The following is a 15,336-nucleotide window of genomic DNA, read 5'->3' on the forward strand; positions in this document are numbered from 1 at the left end:
GAGATGCATTTGTTTTGGTGACCATATGCCCTGAATGCATCTTCCTGCCATATGGGCCCCCCAGGCATAATCTGAGGCGTCTATTATGGTTTGGCTGGCAGGGGGTAGAGTGAATGGCCGTCCCATGTTTTGGTGACATGCCTTTGCCCACCACAGAAACTCCTGTGTAGGGAATGAGAGGAATCATTGTTTCCAGACTGTGAGAATGTTGACTCCATAAACATTTTAGGTACCATTGAAGTTTTCTCATATGCAGTCTTGCATATGGAATCAGTAGGATGCAGGATGCCATGAAGCCCAGAGCCTGCAGAATTTGTCTTGCAGAAGACTGGGTTTTTGTTGTCATCAGTTTGAAGTAAGCAGTCAGTTGCCTTTGCTTGTCTGGCATGAGGCAAGCCATATGGGCAGTTGTATTCAAGCTTGCACCCAGGAATGTTATCTTTTGAGAGGGTACCAGTTGTGATTTTTTTTGTTTATTGTGTACCCTAGGCATGTTCGAAGCCTTTTCACAAATGCCAGGTGTCGATGAAGAGTGTCCTTGTTCCCTGCTTGAATGAGACAGTCGTCCAAATAAGGATATATTTGTATAATTCTTTGTCTGCAAAATGCAATTACTGGTGCCAGACATTTTGTGAAGACCCAGGGCGCAGTAGATAAGCCAAAGGGCAGTGCAGAGAACTGGTAATGCATTAAGCCAGCCTTGAATCTGAGGTATCTTCTGCACGATTGTCTTATTGGGACATGCAGGTATGCCTCTTCTAGGTCTAAAGTCACCAGCCAAGCATTCTTGCCCAGCATGGGCAGAAGCTGCTGCAAAGTCAGCATTTTGAATTTTGGAAAGTCCAGGTATGTGTTCAAAATCGATAAATCCAGTATTGGCCGCCAGGCCTTGTCCTTTCTGGGTACCAATAAGAGTCTTGAGTAAAAACCTTGTCCTTTTTCCTGTTCTGGTACTGTCTGAATGGCCCCCATATCCATGAGGGACATAACCCGTTTCTGTGCCTCTGCCCATTGATTTTTTGGCAGATCTGGCCAACCATTTGCCATTGGCAGAGTGTGGAAATGGAATCTGTATCCCTGTGATACGATTTTTAGTACCCATTTGTCCTGGGTTATTAACTGCCAATTTTTGAGCAAAAAGTGCTAATTTTCCCCCTATGGGTGCTGCCAAAAGATAAGTGTTTGGTGTAGGCAGAGGGAAGTCATTGGGATCGCTTTCTGTAGGTTTGCGCTTTATCTCCTCCAGATTTGGAGGTGGAAGCGCTCCATTGCTTTGACCTGTATGAATCTTGCGCCTGGTATCTGGAATCCTTAGGGCGTCTGGATTTGCACCTTTGAGCTCTGTCTGACACAGGAAAGGACCAATTTTTTGTACGCCAGTGTCTACTGAATCTTGGTGGCTGCACTTGTAAGACGTCTTTAACAGTTTGCATAGACTTAGCTTTGTCTTCCATTTTCTTTAAAACCTCTTCTGCCTTCATACCAAACAGAGAATCATGCTGTAAAGGTGCATCTAGCAATTTAGCTTTAACATGATCAGGCAAATTTTGTTCCTTTAACCAAGCATGCCTCCTAATCACAGATCCAGTAACTGCGGCCCTGCAGGAGGCCTCCAAGGAAATCAAAACCACATTGCAAAGTATGCTTCCCAATTTGTTCAGTTGCATGCAATAATTCCTGCAATTCTTTATTTTTTTGCACATTTTCAAATCAACATCATTTTCTGTTTCAGCAATCCCATAACATGTTGCTGGTACTTAAGCACATGAAATTAACAGTTTAAGGCCCTGATTGCCAAGGTTGCAGATGTATAAACCTTTTTTCCCCATCTGTCCAGTGTCCTTGAATCTCTGTCAGAGGGGGTAGGATTTTTTGCTGTTGAGGCCTTAACTCCCTTTGGACCCTGTGAAATAGTTTCAGGATCAGCAGCAGGGTTTCTAAATAAAAATGTATGCGAGTCAGGGACCCTGTAATATCTGTCAGGAGTCAGGGGTCAAGCTTGACTCCAAAAACACATCATCCACAATGTCTAAAACAGGGGGAATGGCTAAAGGCCTGCACTGAGGGAGATGGAAATCCCTGAGCCTCTTTTTTGACTCTAAGAAGTCTTGACTCTTCCAGTGAAAATGTTCCCTCAAAGTATGCAAGGTTTCTCCAAATGAATAATCCTCAGGAGGAGATGCAGATGGAATAGACTCCTCAGCATCAGAATCCTCATAGGGAGGTATAGATAATTCCTGATCAGAAGAAATAGAAACCTGATCTGAAGATTCATAATCAGTGTCTTGCCTAGGCTTCTTATCAGGAGGGGGATGGATACCCCTGATCAAGGTAATAAGGTCTTCAGCCATTTTGATCATTTGTTTTTAAGCATAGAGGCCTGTGCATGTGGCTCATGCGTCGGTTTTTTAGTTTTAGAAGTTGCTTTTGCCTTTGGTTTTGCAGCTGTCGTTGGTTTGATATACAAATGTTGAGGTCTGAATACACCCTCAGACGCTGGTGCCTGCTCAGCGGCTCTGGACCCATCCGAGGGAGATACATCTGTCGGTCCAATACCTTGAGTATCTGGCGGCATGCCAGACTTCACATGGGTGTCGGTAGAGGCCTGCGACTTGAAGGTAGCGGGCATCAGGGGCTGTGAAAGCGCCTCACTGAGTACCGGCGAACCGGCGACTGGCTTAGGAGAAGCTTCATCGTCTGTTTTGGATCTCGACTGCCTTTCTCTGTCCTTTTCTTTGCGTTTATGTACTCCAGTAGTCGGATTGCTATCCGATGACATTTCTGGGTAGTTAAATATACTGATGCTTAATAGTGCGTTGGTTAAATCTAGCACAAAACTGACAGCCAGGCACGTTGTGATCAGTGCCTAGGCAAGGAATACAGTATAAATGGAAATCCTTATGAGGTATTTGCTTCCCACAAGTAATACAATTATTAACTTTTTCTGACATCGGTAAAAAGCAAGAAAAAAGTTTCCCCAATGGGGTACTTGGCTTTAGTGAAGAGTTCGGTTCTAAAACTCAAACTCGAATATTTCAGTAGTCGGCCGACCGGCACTTGCGAAATGCTTCTGTTTCGGGTACCACGCGGCAAGAAAGACTAAAGAAAATGGCATCGGCTGCATGTTTTATACCTCTGACGACCTGACGTCATGTAAGAGGAGACAGCAACTGACACGGGACCCAAGACTTTGGAATTCAGGCCGACTGAGGGCAACCTGCCAGCAGATTACCCAAATGTAATGACTGCAACAGTGAAACACGAAGAACATCTGCTCACTTACACCAGAAAACAAAAAATGAAGTAGTAAAGCAGGTGGGGATGTCTATGATGTTTGCCAGGCACTGAGGAACACAACATACTGCAAAATAAATAAATAATAGAAAGTATAAGCATTTAAAGCCTTGATCATAAAAATTCAGATACCAAAGAGATGGAATAATTCTCTAAGGGAGTATAAAGTACTAGGCTAGCTATCCTTGTGAGACACTTTAAACCTAGCTAATTTTTCTTTTGGTGCTTGAGTTAACCTGTCCCATTTGTTGTTGGACTTACCCATCCCATGGTCAATAAAAAGAAGTTATGTCTTACCATAACATTCCATCTGAGTTGTTGATGATCTTCCAGTCATCACTGATGGGTTCAATTCCGAGCCATCGGAACAGTCGGCCTTATACTAAGCTTGTCTGCACCAAAAACTCTCAAGCTAAGATGCTACTCACAATGCCCTTTGCTCAGTTACCTCAGATCGAGTTTGCATGCAACATATAGAGAAAAAATAAGCCAGAGGCCATCTCTGCGCAGAAACCCTAATACACCACTAAGACCCAGAAGATCCGCCAGGAACCTTAGGAGGTGGTCGGTGGGAGGGTGTGATGACTGGAAGAAGATCAACAACTCAGATGGAATGTTATGGTAAGACATAACTTATTTATCTGAAGTTGTTAATCTTCTTCCTATTCATCACTGATGGGACCGAGTCCCCAGCTACTTGGAGAACCTGGGTGGCCCTTATGGAAGAACATTCCTGAGAGCCATTGAACCAAAGGCCGCTCTTTCCCTCGAGATCAGATCCAATTTGTAGTGTTTGTTAAAAGTGTGGGCCTTAACCCAAATGGCAGCTGCACAAATGTCATCCATGGAGGCCCTAGAATGGAAGGCAACAGATGCTGCAATAGCTCTAGTTGAGTGAGCTTTGATTTGGCCCAGCTTAGATCCCTCCATAAGTGAATATGTAAAGGCGATGCAATCCCTGAGCCATTTAGACAAAGTAACTTTTGATACTGCACCTCCCAATCTAGGGCCTGCAAAGGAAATGAAAAGCTGGTCTGACTTGCGGAATGATTTAGTTCTGTACAGATAAAAGTGTAATTGTCTATGAACATCCAAGGAATGTAGGCAATAATCTCCCTTGTTCGAGTAATTTGGGAAAAACACAGGGAGCTCAATGGACTGGTTAATGGAAAAATCCGAAACCACTTTGGGGAGAAAGGATGGATTAGTTTGAAATGGTACTCCGTCCTTATGAAAGATCAGATAAGGGCTCTTGATACATAATGCTTGTAATTCCAAAATTCATCTTGCTGAACTTATAGCCACCAGGAATAAGGATTTCCAAGATAAGAATTTTAGATCACAGGTGGCAGCCGGCTCAAACAGGAGACAGAGAGAGAGCCTGTACAACCCAGTACAAATTCCATGCCTCCAACAGAGGCCTGCTGTGAAAAATATCCTTCAAGAAGGTCTTGCAAAGATGAGAGGAGATAAGTGTTACTCCTTCAGACCCGTTATGGTAGTTGGAAATAGCTGCTAGATGAACTCAAATGGTAGAAGCCGAGGCACCTTTGTCGAACATTTCAGCCAAATAATGAAGAATAGTGGCTATGGGGGCTGTGAATGGGTCTAGCTCCTGATTACATGACCAAATAGAGAATCTCTTCCATTTATCCTTGTAAAGTTTTCTGGTGGATGGTTTATGAGAAGCCAAAATAATATCCCGGACAGGTGAAGAAAGGGTTTCTTGCCTGGCAACTAATGGAAGTGGAAAAACCAAGCTGTCAGCTTGAGGGTGGACAGATTCGGAAGAGTCAGCCCTTGTGGGTGAGAAATTAGATCCTGACGAGTGTCTAGGATGCAAGGAGGTCGTAACAGGTGAGGTCGGAGGAAGGGAAACCACACTTGAGGCCAAAATAGAGCAATGACGATCACTTTGCTTCTCAATCAAATTGCCTTCCGCAGAAAGAGGGGAATCAGATGACTCGGAGGGCAAGCATAGAGGAGACCCGTGGGCCAATCGTGGACTAGAGTGTCTCTCAGTGACTCCCCGAGAGGGGGAAAAGAGGGCAAAGTAGCTGCTGCATTTTGCATTTGAAGGGGAGGCGAAAAGGTCACAGCATGGCTGACCCCAGCAACTGAAAATTTCCGTCGCCAAACTTGGGTTGAGAGACCGTCTCTCGTGCGGATAAATTATGCATCTCCTCAGTCTGTCTGCAATCATGTTGGAGCTCCCTGGGATGTGCACTGCGATCAGGAAGGGGTTGGAAGCTATCGCCCACTGCCAGATTCTCATGGCTTCGCAACAAAGGGGGTAAGACTTGGTCCCTCCCTGTTTATGTACCAGACCACGGACATGTCCGACTGGACAGCAATCGTTCCAGACGGAAGAAGCTTGCAACACCAACAGCACCGCTCTTAACTCCAGAACATTGATATGCAAATTGACCTCTACATCGGACCACATGCCTTGGACTGACTTTCTCTGGAAGTGTCCCCCCACCCCATCAGGGAAGCATCCGCGGTCACCGTGGTGCTGGGCTGAGGAGCCTGGAAGGGACGACACCAAAGATTTTCATCTGTATGCATCCACCAGAGGAGATCTTGTTTGCAAATGTTGGTGATGAGAATCTGAGTTCAGGGGGTGGAGACTGGGAATCCACTGGGTCTGAAGAAGCCATTGTAGTAATCTTATGTGTAGTCTGGCTAAGGGGACTATGGGGATGGCTGCGGCCATAGATCCTAAGGCTTGAAGAAACTCCCTTGCGGACACCTTGCTTTGGCAGAGTGCCACCTGAATTTGTGCCCCGAGTCTCTGAAGCCTGTGGAGGGAAAGAGAAATTAGGCTTGACTGCGTGTTGAAAATTGCCCCTGTGAATTCCACTTGTTGTGATGGATGGAGGTTTGATTTCTGCCAGGGTATGGTAATGCCTAATGACTCCACTAGGGCCAAGGTGTAGTGGCGGGCCCTTACCAGGAGAAGCTTGATGGGGGCGGAGAGGAGTCAATCATCTAGATATGGCAACACCTGGAATCCCTGAAGTCTCAGATGAGCTGTTACCACTGCAAGACATTTTGTGAACAATCTGGGGGCTGTCGAGAGACCAAAAGGCAGGGCAATGTAACTGGTAGTGATTGGCTCCCAGCCAGAAGCGGAGGCGGCTCCTGGAGCGCTTGTCCATCTTGACATGGTAATATGCATCCCGGAGATCTAATGAACACACCCTCCTGCAGATAGGGGAGAATGGACTGAATCGTGACCATACAGAACTTGGTCTGAGTTACTGATTTATTTAGATGACCGAGATCCAGAATGGGTCTCCAGTCCCCTGTTTTCTTTGGCACCAAAAAGAATCTTGAGTAAAACCTTGATCCGCACTGATCTGAGGGGACCTTTTGGATGGCTCATTTTTGAAGTGGCTTTCATATCTCAGAAGCTGCATCCTCCCTTTGACTGGGTGGAACATCGGGAAGGGATTTCGGAGGTCTTGGATAAGATATTAGTGGAATTTAATAGCCACTGGTAATGATTCTCTGCACCCACTGATAGTTCGTAACGAACAGCCAGGCATCTTGGTGCAGAGAGAAACGTGCCCCAACTGCTTCCAGAGGAAAGCAATCGGGCAGCGCTTCAGGAGCGCTAATATGGTCTGAGAAGGAATCCCTGGAGCCCTGATTCCGGAGACCCCCCCGCCCCAAAAGGGACGTCTTCCATTATTGGAACCCCCTCTGCCGCTGGAGGAGTCCTCACCACGTGCGTCTCGGAAAGGACATTGAGACTTCTTGTGCCACATTTTTCCGCTCCTCTGGTTCCTGGGGAATGAACGCTGAGGTTTGGAAAAGTGTAGGCCAACGGCAGACAAGGTCTTCCCGTCTTGCTCGCACCTGGCTAGTGTATCCTTGACCTTCTCACCAAACAGAGCCGAGGGCTCGATAGGGGCATTTAGAAAGGAAGACTTGAAGGAGTCTGCAAAGTCACAGATGCGCATCCAGGCTTGACGTCTCATGACTACGCCTGCACCCACAGCTCTACCTGCCCCTTCGGTTGCATGTGACAACAACCTGATGGATGAATTAAATATGGATTCAAGGGTGGCAAATTGGGAAGCAACCTTATATCTTGTGCTCCATCCGATACTTAACCCGCGAGGGTTCTGGAGAGTTCGGAGATAAGATCTCTCTGGAGCCTCGTAAAATGTGCCATAAAGTTCAGAGACCTAACCGCGAAGGTTGCTGATGCAAAGACTCGCTTTCCTAACCTGTCCACTGCCCGGAACTCCCTGTTGGGCGGGTGAACAGCAGGACTCTCTTCTGCAAGGTCTTTTTTCGTGGCAGCCGCCACCCACCATAGCAAGCCTCTGGACCAATGGGGTTGATCCTCTGGAGGAGAGAGTACTTTGTCTGATCTCCTGGGGATGGTCTCAACATAGTTGGGGTTCTTCCATGCTCGTTGCACGATGAGTTTAACTAACTCATTGGCGCGGGGGGGGGGGGGTCAAGAGCGACAGGCCTGCAGGAATACGGATTCCTCTGAGGAAGGGGTTGAGGACTTCCAGTCACCCCTTTGTTTCAAGATTTCCATGATGCCCCTCGAAGGAGGCATAGTCAGGGAGCGACCGTGCAGACCCTTCCTCATCATCGTAGTCTGTATCTTCTGTGAGTGACTCCTCCGGGGAGTCTGTGTGTCTCCTCTTACACACCTGTTTCCAAGGAGGTTCTTCTGTGGGAATATCCGAAGAAGACTCGGAAACTGAAATGCCCTGAACAGGGATCTCCTGGGCCTTGCACTCTTGGAGTCCTGGAGGGGTTGACTTTGACAGCTGAAGCTCAGTGGGAACTGGGAGAATAACCAACTTTGGAGGATTGCTGGCAGCAAGTGCCCTCTCCATCACCTGGAAAGCAGGCCCGCCCTTAGAGGAATGGGAGCCCGGAACCGAAGAAGACAGAATTGGTACCGGGGTCACACCCCACTCCAGACATACCACCCCCGGGGACAGAGCCTCAATCAAGCTCGGAGCAGTAGTCTCCCTCTGCTCCGAAGTCGGGGCCGTCATAACTGTCGGAACTGACACCGGGACCAGGGGCTCAACCCCCAAGCATGAGATTGAGGAAGGGTGGGTTCTGACGGAACCGGCACCCAAAGGGATCTCGAAGCCTCAGACGGAGCTGTTGTCAGCGCCGAGGAAGGCATTTCTCTAGTAAATGTTGGATAAATGAGCCTTGGAACCAAGGGGTCCAAGGGAGGAGAGTAAGTAGGGGTTGGTGGAGAAACAGACCCAAAGCCAGGAGTGATATAGGGTCTAGGCAGATTTGAGATTCCACTAGCAGTCAGCAGCTGATCAAAAAAGTCGCACCACATCTAATTCGGAAAGGCTCCTGGTGGGCTCCTGGTGGATCTCACCGATGCACCTGAAGGAGAGTCATGTCGGTCCAAAAAAGGGCTGCAGGCTTGTCTGGCAAACGAGTCCACATTGGATATCAGGTCCATGGTGTGTCGCAGAACAGCACAGACGATTCCAATTTTGCAACAGGTAATAATGGTATGGTGGGAGCCATGAATGGCATCGGAGCAGAAGTCACTATAGGTGTGGACAATAGGAATAGTTCCACGGACGTTGTTGGAACCAATAAAAGGGCCGAAAAGGGCAAAGTCTGTACCGATAAAGACGTGGAAATACTGGTTTGTATGGAAGACGTAGGCGTTGCCGTAATTGTCGGTGCTGGGGTGGGTGCCGACGAGGCTACCTCGGTAAACTTCATTGGAGCCGTGCTCAGAGCCGATGTGGTAGTCGGCACCGAGGAGGCAGAATGATGTTCAGACGATGACTTGTGGGCCTTGTGCTTGTAACCTTCACCTCTGTCACCAGCCAGTGAAGTGGAGTCCGATCGAGTACGTTTCTTATCCGTAGCAGGAAGGGGTGAGACCTCCATCACAAAAATGGCCTCCGAGAAAGGTGAAGCCAGCAGGTCCTTTAAAATAAGTTTGTAATGGTGTTCATTCAGCATCCGCTGACAAACTAGCACAAATATCAGATGGGGGTTTCGCCGACAAATATGGAACCCCCAAACAGTACACACATTCCTCATGGAGATCACTATTCTGCAGTTTACCATTGCAAGAAGAGGAGTGTTTAAATCCCTTAGTTCCCTTCTTTTCAGACATTCCCAACACACACTCGCACACAAGGGACAGAAAGAGGAAAGAGAGGAAATGGAGGAGAGAAAAAGCAAATCCCAACAATGGTAACAAGATACCGTAAGGGTAGAAAGTTAGAGATACCAAGAAATTACTAACAATGGTAAGAGAGAAATAAATGTGGGTGGAGCAGTAGCAATATAGAACAACAAAAAAGTACAGTTGTGTACCTACCATAAATATAGATGTTCGAGTGTATTCACTGTTGCAGTCATTACAATTGGGTTATCCTGCTGGCAGTCTACCCACAGTCGGCCGGAATTCCAAAGTCCTGGTCCGGCATCTGTTGCTATCGCCTCCTCCCAGACGTCAGTGCACCAGGGGTATAAAAGATGCAGCCGACGCCATTTTCTTCAGGTTTTCTTGCCCCAGATGTCAGGTGCCCCAAAAAGGGTAGGCTAATTTACGCCAATAAACGTGCATGCAGTAAAGTAAAACTCTACCATCATCTACAAGCAAATACACCACATAGGTTGTATAGAATAGAGAAGTACAGATTAGACTCAGCAAAGGAAAGGGGGATGGTGGGTGGGTAACCTGGACTGCAACAGTGAATACACTCGAACATCTACATTTATGGTAGGTACACAACTGTACTATGTTCATCGCGTTTCACTGTTGCAGTCATTACAATTAGGTTGAATCCCAAAGCTATGGTCGGGCGGCTGGGGCTAAATAGGATTAGGAGAGGCTATGAGGCCCTGCAGATCTGCAGTGGCAAAGCCTGATCTAGATTTAGAGTAGACAGGTAAGTGATAGTGCTTTTTAAAAGTGTGCACTGAACTCCAAGTTGCAGCCCTTAAGATGTCTTTGGTTGGTACTTCTTTGAGGAAGGCTGCTGAAGTGGTTGCTGCTCTGGTTGAATGTGGCCTAATGCCCTTGGGCACTGATTTGCCATGCTCTGAATAGCAGAAACGAATGCAGTGGCCTATCCATTTTGAAATCGTCTGCTTTGAGATAGCCTTTCCTTGTGATCCTGCAGCATATGCCACTAGAAGTTATTCAGTTTTTCTGAAAGCTTTGGTTCTGTCCAAGTAGAAGCATAGCTGCCTGTGAATGTCCAAAGAATGCAGAAGTCTCTCACCCTTATTCTGTGGGTTTGGATAAAAGGTAGGCAAATGAATTGTATGATTCAGGGCCACACTGGACACTACCTTAGGCATAAAGGTCAGGTTTGTCCTCAGAGAAACCCTGTCCTGATGGAAAATGATAAAGGGTTCCACAGCCATGAGTGCCTGTAACTCTGAGACTCATCTTGCAGAGGTTATTGCTAGGAGCAAAGCTGTTTTCCAAGATAAGAATTTTATATCAGCTGTAGAGGCTGGTTCAAAAGGAGGCAGTGTGAGTTTTTCCAAGACATAATTTAGGTCCCATGCAGGTATTGGTGCTCTCCTTGGGGGTCTTATGTTTTTGGCCCCTCTGAGATACTGCCTTAGTAATGAATGAGAGAATAGAGGTGGTTCTGTATTGTAGTGAGCTGAAATGGCAGAGGCATGAATCTTAATTGAGGAAAAGGATAGGCCTTTGTTCAGCATCTCAGTTAAGTACTGTAAAATCTGAGGAATATTTGGCACAGTTGTGTCAATTCCTTGTGCCTGGTTCCAAGCACAGAATCTCTTCCATTTTTCTGCATAAGATTTTCTGGTGCTAGGCCTCCTGGCCTCCAAAATAACATTCATCACTGCTTTAGACAGAGGCGTGTTTTGAATGGTTACATTATCCGCCATGCTGCCAGGTTTAAGGTCTTGAATGGCTGTGCAGGATCTGACTGTTTTGTTGAGTCAATAAGTGAGGAATATGAGGCAATGTCTAGGCCGGGCACTGAGACAAGCTCATTAGGATTGGGTACCAGTGCTGGCGGGGCCAGTCTGGGGCAATCAGTATAATTTTTGGCTTCTCGTCTGACCTTTAGGAGTACCTTGGAGAGGAGAGGCAGTGGGGGAAAGGCATACACTGTTAAGTTTTTCCAGCTGAAAGATAGAGTGTCCACTTTCCATGCTAGCTTGTGATAAATCCTTGTGCAGAATTTCTGCAGTTGGCAGTTGTGAGGCAAGGCAAAGAGGTCTATGTCCGGGCATCTCCATTTCCTTGTTATCATGCTGAAGACTTGTGGATCCAATTTCCACTCGTGGGGCTCCATTAGGTTTCTGCTTAGTTCGTCTGCCAGAGAATTTATCCTTCCTGGCAGGTATTTTGCTTGCAGATGTACTCGGTAAGTCAATGCTGTGTCCCACAAAGTCATGGCTAGTTTGCAGAGGGGGTAGGAATGTGTGCCTCCCTGCTTATGTACACATGACTGTAGTATTGTCCGTCTTTATCAATAGTTGCTCTGGATGAAGGAGATCCTTGAAGGCTGTCGGGGCATTCTGAACAGCTAGCATCTCTTTTTGATTGATATGTAGATGCATTTGGCTTGTGGGCCATGTGCCCTGAATACATCTTCCTGCCATATGGGCCCCCCCAGGCATAATCTGATGCATCTGTTGTTAATGTCTGCCTGGCTGTGGGTAAAGTGAAAGGCTGTCCCTTGTTGTGGTGACAGGCCTCTGCCCACCATCGAAACTCCTGTTGCAGGCAGGGAATGAGGGTAATTATCATTTCCAGGCTGTGGCAATGTTGAGTCCAAACACTTTTTAGATACCATTGTAGTTTCCTCATCTGCAGTCTTGCATATGGAATTAGCAGTATGCAGGATGCCCTGAAGCCCAAAGCCTGCAGAATTTTTCTTGCAGATAACTGGGTCTTTGTTGGCAACATTTTGAAATAAGTAGTCAGTTGTCTTTGTTTGTCTGGCGTGAGATGAGGCATTTGGGCAGTTGTATTTAAGCTTGCACCCAGGAATATTATCTCTTGTGAGGGTAGTTTTGATTTCTTTTCGTTTACTTTGTACCCTAGGCATGTTAGTAATCTTTTTACAAACGGCAGATGCTGTAGTAGAATGTCTTTGTTCTCTGCTTGAATAAGACAATCGTCCAAGTAAGGATAAATTTGTATTCCTCTGTCTGCAAAATGCAATTACTGGTGCCAGGTATTTTGTGAAGACCCTGGGCGCAGTAGATAAGCCAAAGGGCAGTGCAGAGAATTGGTAGTGCATTGAGCCAGCTATAAATTTGAGGCATCTTCTGCATGAATGTCTGATTGGGACATGCAGAAGCTGCTGCAGAGTCAACATTTTGAATTTCGAAATATCCAGAAATGTGTTTAGAATAGACAGGTCCAGTATTGGTCTCCATGCATTGTCCTTTCTGGGCACCAAGAAGAGTCTTGAATAAAATCCTTGTCCCTGCTCTTGCTGTGGCACTCACTGAATGGCCCTCATGTCCATGAGGGCATAAACTTGTTTTTGAGCCTCTGCCCATTGATCGTGTGGCAGGTCTGGCATTCCGTTTACCCTTGGCAGGGTGTGAAAATGGAACCTGTAGCCTTGAGAAACTAAATTCAGGACCCATTTGTCCTGGGTGATCATGTGCCGATTTTGTGAAAAAAGTGCTAGTTTCCCCCACAAAGGGGCTGCCAAAAGATAAGTGCTCAGTGCTGACAGGGGAAAGTCATTGAGACTGTTTCCTGTATGGCTGTGATTTATCTTCTCCACTTTTGGAGGCAGAAGCACCCCATTGTTTAGACCTGTATGAGCTTTGGGGCTGGAATCTGCCTCTGGGCCATCTGTATCTGCCTCTTTGTGGCCTGTCTGACACTGGAAAGGACCAATTCTTTGCAGGCCAGTTCCTGCTAAATCTGGGAGGTTGTACCTGTAAGAAATCATTGACTGTTTGCATAGATTTAGCGTTGTCCTCCATTTTCTTCAACACCTCTTCTGCTTTAACACCAAACAAGGTATCATGCTGTAATGGAGCATCTAATAATTTTGCTTTAACATGATCAGGCAGATTCTGTTCCTTTAACCAAGCATACCTCCTAATGACAGAACCCGTAACAGCGCCTCTGCAGAAAGCCTCCAGAGAATCAAAACCACATTGCAAAGCATGCTTTCCCACTTTTTCAGCTGCATGCAATAAATTCTGCATTTCTTTGTTTTCTGCACATTCAGAATTTGTCAACATTTTCTGTTTTAGTAGTGACATAAGATATTGTTGATATTTAAGCATAGGGCCCTTGAATATCAGAGGGAATAGGGTTTTTTGCAGTGGACGCCTTGACTCCTTTGGGACCCTGAGAAATAGTTTCTGGGTCAGCAGCAGGGTCTCTATAAAGAAATTTATGTGAATCAGGAACCCTGTAGTATCTGTCTGGCTTAACAGGAGCTGGAGGTAAAGAGTCAGGAGTGAGACTGGACTCTATAAATACATCATCTACAATGTCTAAAACAGAAGGAATAGCAAAGGGCCTCTGCTGTGGCAGTAAAAGAAAATCTCTGAGCCTTTTCTTAGATTCTGAGTAATCTTGGCTTTCCCAATGAAAATGCTCCCTCATAGTATGCAGGGTCTCCCCAAAGGAATAATCTTCAGGAGGACAGGCTGAAGGGATAGATTCTTCAGCATCAGAATCATCGTAAGGAGGAAGAGGGTATCCCTGTCCAGAAGAGGAATCAGAGGAAATGGAAACTTAATCTGAAAATTCATATTCTGTCTCTTGCCTAGGTCTCTTATCAGGAGGGGGATGGGAACACCTGGTCAAAGCAATTAGGTCTTCGGCCATTTTAAGCATCTGTTTTTTAGGCATGGAGGCCTGTCCTGGTGAATGTTGTACTTGTTTCTTTGTCTTTAGAGGTGCTTTAGTCTTTGCCTTTGAAGCTGAAGTTGTTTTTACATATAACCGTGTAGGCCTGAAAACACCCTCAGAAGCCGATGCCTGCTCAGCGGCCCGGACCCATCTGAGGGAATAGTTTCCGAGGGTCCAATACCTTGAGTTTTCAGTGGCCTAGCCTGCTCCACGTGGGAGTCGGAAGCAGCCTGTGGCTCTGAGGTAGCGGGCGTCAGGGGCTGCGAAAGCGCCTCACTGAGAACCGGCAAACTGGCGACTGGCTTAGCTGAAGCCTCGTTGTCTGTTTTGGACCTCGGATGCCTGTCCTTTTCTTTGCGCTTTTTATAAATTCCGGTAGTCGGCTGTTCCGACGGCATTAATATAATTAAATCTTCTGCCAAAATAATGAAATGCAAAATCACACCGACGCTTAATACTGCGCTGGTTAAATCTAGCACAAAACGACAACTAGCAATGTCGTGGTCAGGGCCTAGGCAAGGAATACAGTAAGAATGAAAATCCTTATGAGGTATTTGCTTCCCACAAGAAATTAACTTTTTCTGACATCGGTCTGGAGCAAGAAAAAAGTTTCCCCAACGGGGTACTTCGCTTTAATGAAGACTTAGGATCTGAAATTCAAACTTGAAAATCTCAGGAGTCGGCCGACCGGCACTTGCAAACTGCTTTTGCTTCGGGCACCGCGCGGCAAGAAAGATTGAAGAAAATGGCGTCGGCTGCATCTTTTATACCCCTGGCGCACTGACGTCAGGGAGGAGGTGACAGCAACCGACACCGGACCAGGACTTTGGAATTCAGGCCGACTGTGGGTAGCCTGCCAGCAGGATAACCCAATTGTAATGACTGCAACAGTGAAGCACGATGAACATCCAGTTATAAGGAAGAAAATACTTTTTCAAACTATTAGATATTTACGAAAAAAGCACTTAGCTGGAGAGCTCTGTGAAATGCTGCTATATGGCTGTGCGGCAAACGAGATCCAAGTTAACTGAGCAAAGGGCATTGTGGGTAGCAGCTTAGCTTGAGAGTGCTGTTTGAAGAAATATAGCTGCAGCTTACACAGTTAAAACACGGAAATGTTCTGTTTTTTGCTTATTATTCTTTCTTTATGTACTTGTGACCTAACATCCTTATAGCAAAGTCTTCTT

General features: G+C 46.3%; 1 protein-coding gene across 1 annotated transcript in view; it reads right to left on the minus strand.

Annotated features, from left to right (window-relative positions):
• RPN1 (ribophorin I) overlaps window positions 1-15,336 on the minus strand; it is a 937,203-nt gene that overhangs the window by 132,845 nt on the left and 789,022 nt on the right. The window lies entirely within an intron of this gene.

Source organism: Protopterus annectens, chromosome 7.part0 (genome assembly GCF_019279795.1).
Source record: "Protopterus annectens isolate FY-2018-M chromosome 7.part0, PAN1.0, whole genome shotgun sequence".
In the NCBI taxonomy this organism is placed as follows: domain Eukaryota; kingdom Metazoa; phylum Chordata; order Ceratodontiformes; family Protopteridae; genus Protopterus; species Protopterus annectens.